Source organism: Nipponia nippon, unplaced genomic scaffold (genome assembly GCF_047370975.1).
Source record: "Nipponia nippon isolate SJK-2023a ecotype South Korea unplaced genomic scaffold, ASM4737097v1 scaffold_26, whole genome shotgun sequence".
NCBI lineage: Eukaryota > Metazoa > Chordata > Aves > Pelecaniformes > Threskiornithidae > Nipponia > Nipponia nippon.
The window spans coordinates 6,268,171-6,276,878 of record NW_028262343.1 but is presented as its reverse complement, the minus strand read 5'-3'; the positions used below and the strand labels follow the sequence as shown (position 1 = coordinate 6,276,878).

At 49.4% G+C, this 8,708-nt stretch overlaps 1 long non-coding RNA gene across 2 annotated transcripts; it reads right to left on the bottom strand.

Annotated features, from left to right (window-relative positions):
• Positions 1–534: 534 nt before the first annotated feature.
• Positions 535–4,464, bottom strand: LOC148055202 (uncharacterized). Of its 2 annotated transcripts, none has more exons than XR_015705775.1 (3): positions 1,784–4,464; positions 1,234–1,702; positions 535–1,144 (listed from the first exon to the last, which is right to left on the bottom strand). It is a non-coding gene; the product is annotated as an uncharacterized LOC148055202 (long non-coding RNA). The 2 variants fall into 2 exon arrangements; XR_015705776.1 differs by having other exon boundaries at positions 535–1,130; positions 1,582–1,702; positions 1,784–4,454.
• Positions 4,465–8,708: the final 4,244 nt, after the last annotated feature.

Genomic DNA, 8,708 nt, shown 5'->3' with positions numbered 1-8,708 from the left:
TCTGGGTACAGAACAGAGAGGTTGTGAGTGGGGCAGTTTCCTGAGATGCTGGGGCCCTAAGACATGTGTCCTACTTGCAGGTCTGTACGGCTACACCTGTGACACAGGAGGCCAGATGTCACATTGTGCATTGCCCAGAGAAGAGCACCTGCATCAGCATAGCTATAGCTTGCTGCACACACACGCCCTCAAAGAACTTGTTCAATGGTCCATGCTGCACAATTTGCATCCTAATGGATGGACTAATCATGGACTCTGATCTAGGTCAGCAAACTTGCTTATTAGAGTGGTAGCTGGCACAAGCTGCGGGGAGAAAATTCCTTTGCTTGGGAGATCCCTCCATGAGATAGGGCAAAGCCCTGGGCTGTCTCCAGGAGCCAGAGGAAACCAGCTTGCACAGCAGTGCACTTCTCTTTCACTTCTTCAGTGCCTCTACCCTTGCAACACAGATGTAGCGTTCGTTACATATCAAGGTTATACCGGCGGATCTCCAGCCGACCCGGGCTGGGGAAGGAACAGTCAGCACACACAGTGTGGGTGTTCAGCCTCAATGTTTATTGCGCAGTAGTTTACCTTTATACTCCCAGCAGTAGGCGTGTCATGTTATAAGGGGCGGAGACAAGGAAGGGTCGACCCTTAACTCTTTCCATACAGCGCGTGATCTTCCGGTCGCTAGCCCTTATCTTTACTACATTTCCCCCTCCCTTAGCTCCAGTAGCTCTGGATCTCGCTAGGGAAGCTGCACGTAAAATAATCGATATGTGGTAAGACTTCTTAATATACGACTCATAGAATGCATAATTAAGCGTAACAGACAGGGTAATAGCACAACAAGGTCAAGAACAAGTAACAAGACTATGAGCCCGGTTATTAAAAGTTTGGGCGTTATTAACATTCCAGTTTTGTAAGCCTGGGATAGTGGAGCTCTGGTTTGACTTGTGGCAGCAACTGTCCTCCTTATCTCTAGTGAAGTAGGGGGTGAACAACAGACAGGCAGAGGCTTGTCCAATAGCCGGCATATACAGACACGCATCCGTTACGTTCATGGATTTTGCCCAATCCAGCCAGTAGTTCATCGCGGCTCCCTCATTACTCCCCCACACCATCAGGATGCATAGGGAAATGGTAACCTGTCAAGATAAGACTCAATAGATTGATTAATGTTTATATGGTCGAATATTTCGACTGGGTACCCATTCTAGCGTCCCTTTCTCGGTTTGCACACACGCATACCCACGTCCCAGGCAACGGAGGGAATAAGGGCCCCTCCATTCACGGGTTTGCAGGTCCCGTACTTGAACCAAAGGGTAAGGCCCTTCGTTCTCATCGAGCCGGAAATGTGCCTGGGTTGCAGTCTGGGTTTTATAGGTGTTCCCTCGAATGGTATGATTTAAGGTAATTAGTGCCGTCGTCAACAGACGCTGTGCCCAAAATAAGGGAGGGTCAAGGGGAGGGGGAACCCCTGTTCCTGGGCTTATCTTTTCCCCCTCCCTAAGTCGGTCGAGTAACCCTTTTAATGTGCGATGCGCGCGTTCTACAATGCTTTGGCCCGTACTGTTGTAGGGAATGCCATGACTCAACTGAATATCCTAGCGTGCGCAAAAGTCCTTTGTCTTCTTGCTGACATATGCCGCTCCATTATCTGTTTTAATTTTTTGTGGGATGCCAAGTTACGCCATACAGTCCTGCCAATGTAAAATAACTGCGAGAGCATTTTGTTTAGCATGCATAGTGGCTAAAATAACTCCACTGCAGGTATCAACTGTGACATGCAGATACTTACGTGGATTAAAGGGTTCATAAATCGTAACATCAGACTGCCATATTTGGTTGGGCTGCAACCCTCGAGGGTTTACCCCTGCCTCCCAGAGGGGACCTTTGGAACACACAGGATAAGCAACAATCACAGAGCGAGCATCTTGCAAAGTAATACCAGTTCGCTTTCCCACTGCCCCAGGGGTAAGGGGTCCCTCTGGTAGCTCAGGTATCACTGGCAGTGCTGGGGGAGCCCTACCACCCCCCTAGATGTCATCAGCCGTGACGCCGGTTCTCCTTGTTCCTCAGATCTTTTCCTGCGCTCTGCTCTCTGTGTGTCCAGCACCCGTCGATCACTGGGATGCAACGGGGTGTCCTCAGAAGGTGATGGTGTCTTGCCCTCCTTTTCTCCTTCCCACCATCTTCCTTCACGTAGTTCACGATACCGCTGGGATCCCACATCGGCCCCCGGGACCCAATCCAGCAACCTATCAGTCAGCTCCCTTTCCACACATTGTTGCAACTCGCCCCAGGGGTATTGAGGAGGTGGCGGATCCGCCGGTGCAGAAGGTGCCGAAGGTTCCGTGGGCGGCTGCTCTAGACTCCCCACTCGTAACAGGAACACCTTTCCCGAGTCCTTTGTTCCTGCTGCGCCATAGCCTCCCTGCGCCTCCCCTTCCTCCGTTGGCTCAGTCCCCAGTAACGACGGCCCCGTCTGTGCCCCACAGGCCACCCCTTCAACTCGAGTTCACACTGGAGTTCCAGCCTGTCCAGTACAGCAGTACAGAAAAACAGCAGAGATGCCCTGGCCATCGGCCAGCCCAGGCACATAGCCATTGCTGTTATCAAAATGTTCCCAGGCACAGCGGAGTAAGATGATAAGCAGTTCAGCAGTACAGCAAGCAGTGAAAGCAAAAAGCAGCCACTAACGAGCATTAGACTCTAATATACAGTAAGGCAAGCAAGCTCCATGGCAAGCACAGAAACCTGCTGATTAATAGCTAAACAGCAATACCAGCTATAACTTCAATCTAGCACATTCCAATTAAATCTGTCGTTATCTCGAACCCTTTGTACCCTATGTTGGGCGCCAAAAAAAACTGTCGTGGTTTAACCCCAGCTAGCAACTAAGCACCACACAGCCGCTTGCTCACTCCCCCCCGGTGGGATGGGGGAGAGAATCGGAAGAGTAAAAGTGAGAAAACTCATGGGTTGAGATAAAGACAGTTTAATGGGTAAAGCAGAAGCCGCGCGCGCAAGCAAAGCAAAGCAAGGAATTCATTCACTACTTCCCATAGGCAAGCAGGTGTTCAGCCATCCTCAGGAAAGCAGGGCTCCATCATGCATAACGGTTACTTGGGAAGACAAACGCCATCACTCCAAACGTCCCCCCCTTCCTTCTTCTTCCTCCAGCTTTATATGCTGAGCATGATGTCATATGGTATGGAATAGCCCTTTGGCCAGTCTGGGTCAGCCCCCCCGGCTGTGCTCCCTCCCAGCCAGCCTGTGTCCCCTCCGAGACTAAACCCGTTTGCTTTTCGTTCCCAGGAACTTCATGCCCCATCAGCGCGCTACGTGCGGCAAGCCAGCACCGCTTTGCCGCAAACCCCTTCTTGAGCACCCTTTCTACTGTTCCCAAGGCGCAAAGCCGGTCACTGGCTCCTCCAACATTGCTTATGATCGCTTCTGTCAGCTCATTGCGTATTTTCCCCCAATTTGGGGTGTCCAAAAACTTCTGTGGGAGCGCCGAGCACTCCCCGGCGTAGCATCCATTGGATGCAGTCGCCCGTGGGCCTTTTCCTTATCGCCCCATCCTCGCCCACTTCCGTCGCTACCGACTTTAGTACCTTTACGAGTTCTGCGAGCTCCATCGCTGCTACCTGCAGCCGATCACGTCGGGGTCACCACTATGTAGCGTTCGTTACATATCGAGGTTATACCGGCAGATCTCCAGCCGACCCGGGCTGGGGAAGGAACAGTCAGCACACACAGTGTGGGTGTTCAACCTCAATGTTTATTGCGCAGTAGTTTACCTTTATACTCCCAGCAGTAGGCGTGTCATGTTATAAGGGGCGGAGACAAGGGAGGGTCGACCCTTAACTCTTTCCGTACAGCGCGTGATCTTCCGGTCGCCAGCCCTTATCTTTACTACACACAGACTCCTGTCAGAGCCTACCACCCTGCTTCCAGGCCAGCCAGTGTCCTGGGCCTCCATTTTCTGGTCGCAATGCTCCTGTGAAGTGATCTCTGCAGTTATTCAGTTGGCCCCATCTATGTTTTATGTTGGTGTCCATGTGAAATTACTTGCTCAGACCTAGTTCACAGGCCATTTTGCCAGGCCAGAGGGTGCACCTGGATCTGACTGCCTGTACACACCACCTTCCCCCATCTGACCTGCCTCAGTGACCACATACCTGGTGCCAGAGGGGCCAGGCACAGTGCTACCACCCAGACAACCCACAGTAAGGCACGGTGCATACATGAATGCCTCTCCTTTTCCCAATATATGCCCCTCAAACCCATTCTGGTTGTGAGGAGAGGTAGGGTCAAGCAGGGCTTCAGAGCATGGTCCAAGTCATATAACCTTAGATTAAACAGGTATCTTTGCAGTTAGTGGTAAACCTCTGCCTGGCCCAGGCAGTGCTCTGCCCTGTCCTTCTTCCAGGCACGTGCAAATAGCTTTAATGCAGGCAGAAGATGCTCTTGCTCCCACTGAGCAGATGCAGCTGAGAATATGGGCCCAGGTTTCATCTCTTTGCAAGTGGATCATCAGCTTTTTCTGCACTGAAAACCAGTCTTGACAAGTTTTGACACTGCTGGGCCTCCTTGAGCCATCCCACAGTTACACCTGGGCACTTGGGCTGTATTTTTCTTTTTTTTGCTGTTTGGTTTTTTTTTTTTGCTTTTACCTTTCTCTTATGCTGACATCTGCCAAGACCAGCTCAGCTTTTTACCTCCATATTTTTCTGTTCATGGTTGCAGTTCTCCAGGCAGCAGGGAAGGCTGCTGGGTGCTTCAATGCAAGGTGTCATCCTTGTACTGACGGACCACAGCCCCATGCTCAGTGAATAGCAGAGAGCCTGTGTACACGCATGGTGAACCATCCCACTCCATCCTGTACAGAGATGTGGATAACATCAATGTGAACACAGCTACACCCATCTGGGTGGGTAGGAGTATGCAATGACAGCACACCATTTATGCTGGGCTGGCTTTTATATTCTCTGATGAGCATCATCTCCGCAGTTTGAGAAGTTGCCTGCCCCTTTCCTCTGCAGAGACAGGGGAAGGGAACAGGCACCCGAACATTCGTTGTTTCAGTGTACATCTCCATGTCTGCACAAATCCACCTTTGGTGGCAGTGTCATCGGTGATGCTGGGCTTTGCATTGCAATGGTTGAGTCATGGGCAATATTCCCTGCAGATGACTGTGCTGTGGAAGAGGTGCCTCCCCAGGCATACAGCAAGCAGGTCAAGGATCCCACATGCTCAATATCTACTTCATCCAGAGTCACCAGAGGGAACCTTGCACCTCCTGGTACCTGGAGTGAGCCAGTTCGTGCTCTGATAGGAGAATGGGGCCAAAATCCTTTTGCATAAATGCTGAAAGGGTTTATTTCTAATGCAGCATCAAAGTTACCTTTTATGGTAAGAAATAGTTAATCCTGACCCACTGATCATGGTTGAAAATACTTGCTGTTGAATGATGTTTACCGGGAAGGAATATCTGAGGAGGTATGTCTGGGAGACTCAGCACCACGAGGAAAATAAGTTTGTCTGTTATGTATCGTCTATTTACCTTTATCATTTGCTATACATATCCATTCCAAACAACATAATATGGTAGAGGTGAGTTTCCCCATCCTAGGGACAGCAAAAAGAACAGAACGACATCCTTTACAGTGCTTAACCAAGGAAGTAGAAGGTGCGAGAGTATCAAGGTGATGACGTACAAAGTACAAAGAAAGAAACCTCATGGAACAGGGAAAATGACAGCAACTGAATGTCCCGGCCTAAAAGGAAAGGACCCCTGTGTGCAGCACAAATATGTGAGAGTGTGGGGAGTTACTAAGAGGAAAGGTGTGAGAAGTGATAATGAAATGTGATGAATATGATGAACTGCAGTTAAAATACAGTTGACAAACGGGTTAGTTCTGCAGAGCTGTGAGAGAAGTAGGTTGGGGGGGGGCAGACTGAGGCTGCAGCCCCCTCTGGCTCTGCAACCTCTTCCAGACCCTTCCCTCCTCCCAGAGGCTGAGCGCTGCTTCGGGGAAAGGATTTTGTTACAGCCTAGCTACTGGAAGGAGAGGTGATATTTAATCCCTTTCTCAGTACCTGACAGGAAAAGGAGTGAAATTGGAGGCAACGTGTTTGGGGAGGGGTGGTGTGGAAGCTAGGAAAATTAATATGCTGCTAACACAGCCACAATGACAGCCCTTTGCACTGTGCCCATTAGATAGACTTGGTGGTACAAGGCACAAACACTGGACTCACTGAGAGACAACGGACTACAAATTTCATGATAACACACACTGTCTGAAGCATACATTTGCACAGGCACAGCCCACAAGCATCCACACCCCCCAGCCACGCTGCGCAGGGAAGCTCTGCCTCCACCCCCAGTGGGGCACCACTCTCCACTCCTTTCCCTCACCAGAAAATAAACCCATCTTCAACAGTAGCCGGGAAGAGGGGCACTCTAACTTTCTTTCGTTTGAAAAAGCACTCTGTTATTAAAAGTGTTCCAGCTAACATGCATTATTTGAGCCAAAGGGGGTTGGAGTAAACAAGGCTTCAAGCAGCAATGCTGGCAGTAAGTCCCAGGAGAGGGGTGGTAGAGGGGTGACAGTCCCTTTACTGCAGCTGCTGTAGTAAGCTCCAGGCTTGCATGGGGTCTCCACCAACATCCAAGAAACTTATTGGTCATTGCAGATGAATACAGGATTAAGCAACTTTCATCTTTTGTCTCATTCAGTAGTTTTTAAGATGGCCCTGTCAAAAATTACTGCCAGTGACTTTGGCAGTAAAAAAAGAAAGGAAAGAAAAAGATGAGGCAGTATTTTACCACTCTAGTCTGCACAGCCAGCCTCTGTGACTCCCTGGCCAGCTCGCTCCTCCTGAAGCTAGGGGGAACATGCAAGCAACAGGGCTGTGACCTTGCTCCATTCATTTCCACTGAGTGTTAAATTCAAAGGCTATTTTAATCATTAAAATGCCATCACCTGCTTGTTCCTTGAGACTTTCCTGACCACCCCAATATGGAGTGTATGAAATAATTTTGAAGTCCAGGCAGAGTTAGTTCTGTCACATGATTTCCCCATGAGTCTGTTATCATGAGCCATTTTAAGGAATGTCTGAGCTGTGGTCCTCCTATATAACACAGGAAAATCTTAGCTTGTACATGCATGTGCATGTGTTTATATTTACATGTGTTTAGCTACTTAATTGTCTTAAATCTTGCTTCTAAGTTCATGCATTTTGCTGCTTGTTGCTAGAGGAAGGGGGATGGTGGCTCAGGACTGCACTCATCCCTCAGCTATCTGCCCTTTTGCAGCAGAGCTGGAGGAGTGAGACCAGACACAGCAGTGCATAGTCCCCCACTGTAGCTTGCATGGTTGGCAGAGGTGAGTTTAGTCAAAGCCGGCAGGCTTTGCATTGGAGCTGTCAATAAACGTTCATATGTTCCTTCTTGTCGACACTTTTGCAAGGAGGATACCTTCTTATAGACAGCCTGACCAGACATTCACTCCTGATAACTGCTTGAACTGCTCCAGGTAGACTCACTAGCCTGGGCACTAATGAGCTGTGAGGGGCAGCTGTTTTCTGCTTAGTGCAGCTAGTCCACAAGAGAAACATGTTCACTCATGCACCCACACAGAATTTCCCCTTCCCAACAATTAAAAAAAGGTGTGTGTATGTGTGCGTATATATAGATATATGTTGTTTCACACCAAGCATAGATTATTTCATATGTCTTTCACTGATAGAAACATAATAAGCTTTCCTAAATTACTAGTTTCAAAAGCTCACTAAGCAATAGCGATTTCTTTACTGTACAAGCTTTTTGGAAAGCCTTAACCCATAGATATGTACAACAAACTCCATGCTGCACTAAAGCTTGTTAGCTGATGTCAAACACCAACCCACCACCTTGACAGGGACAATTGCTCAAAGTAAGCAGATGTTAACTTCCCTCTGTATCTGGGGAAGTCGCTACTTTACTTTTGGTGAGAAGAGATGACAAAATAAGTTGTAGATGAACTAAAATAGGATTCCAATCTGCTGTGCCCACGATTAAGCTGTTCACCACTGCTATTCACCAGGGCCTGACTTACATTACACAAGCTGTCCCATAGACCTTTCCTCCAAGGACTTTTTCCCCTCCACATCCCAGAACTGTGATGGCAGGAGGTACCTCCCTCACCCTGTGAGCAAGCTGTGGCCCATCTTTCTCAGCACCTGCTGGATGCAGAACTTTCCCCCCTACCCTAAGGGCACTCCTGGCATCCCTCCGTCCACCATCACCCTCTTTGCTCGGATGCTCACTGGGAAATAATTCCTCAGCCAGGACTATGCCCCTCTGCATCACCCTCCTCCATCCATCAGCCCTCCCCAGGAGATGCCCAGGTGGGAGGTGGAGGCCAGGCAAGCAGCGGAGCTGGGCACCTTCGCAGAGCGGGCCTGGGAGGTTGCGGGGCGCCGGGCAGTCCTTCGTCTTGCTGTAACCCACTTCATGAACAAACTCAGGCTTTTTTAGCTGTTAATTAAGGGATCCTCAGAGACTTTGACTGAGATGATAGTGCAGATATCAGGAGGCCCTGCTCTTCCCTCTCCTCAAACAAGCACAGTTATGTTGCTGTATGAGCCTTGCTGCAGATGTCAAGGTTGTGTTTTCTATTGTGCATTTGTTTCCTCCTCCTGGGGAACCTTCACTTCACCTTGGATGGTGCGCT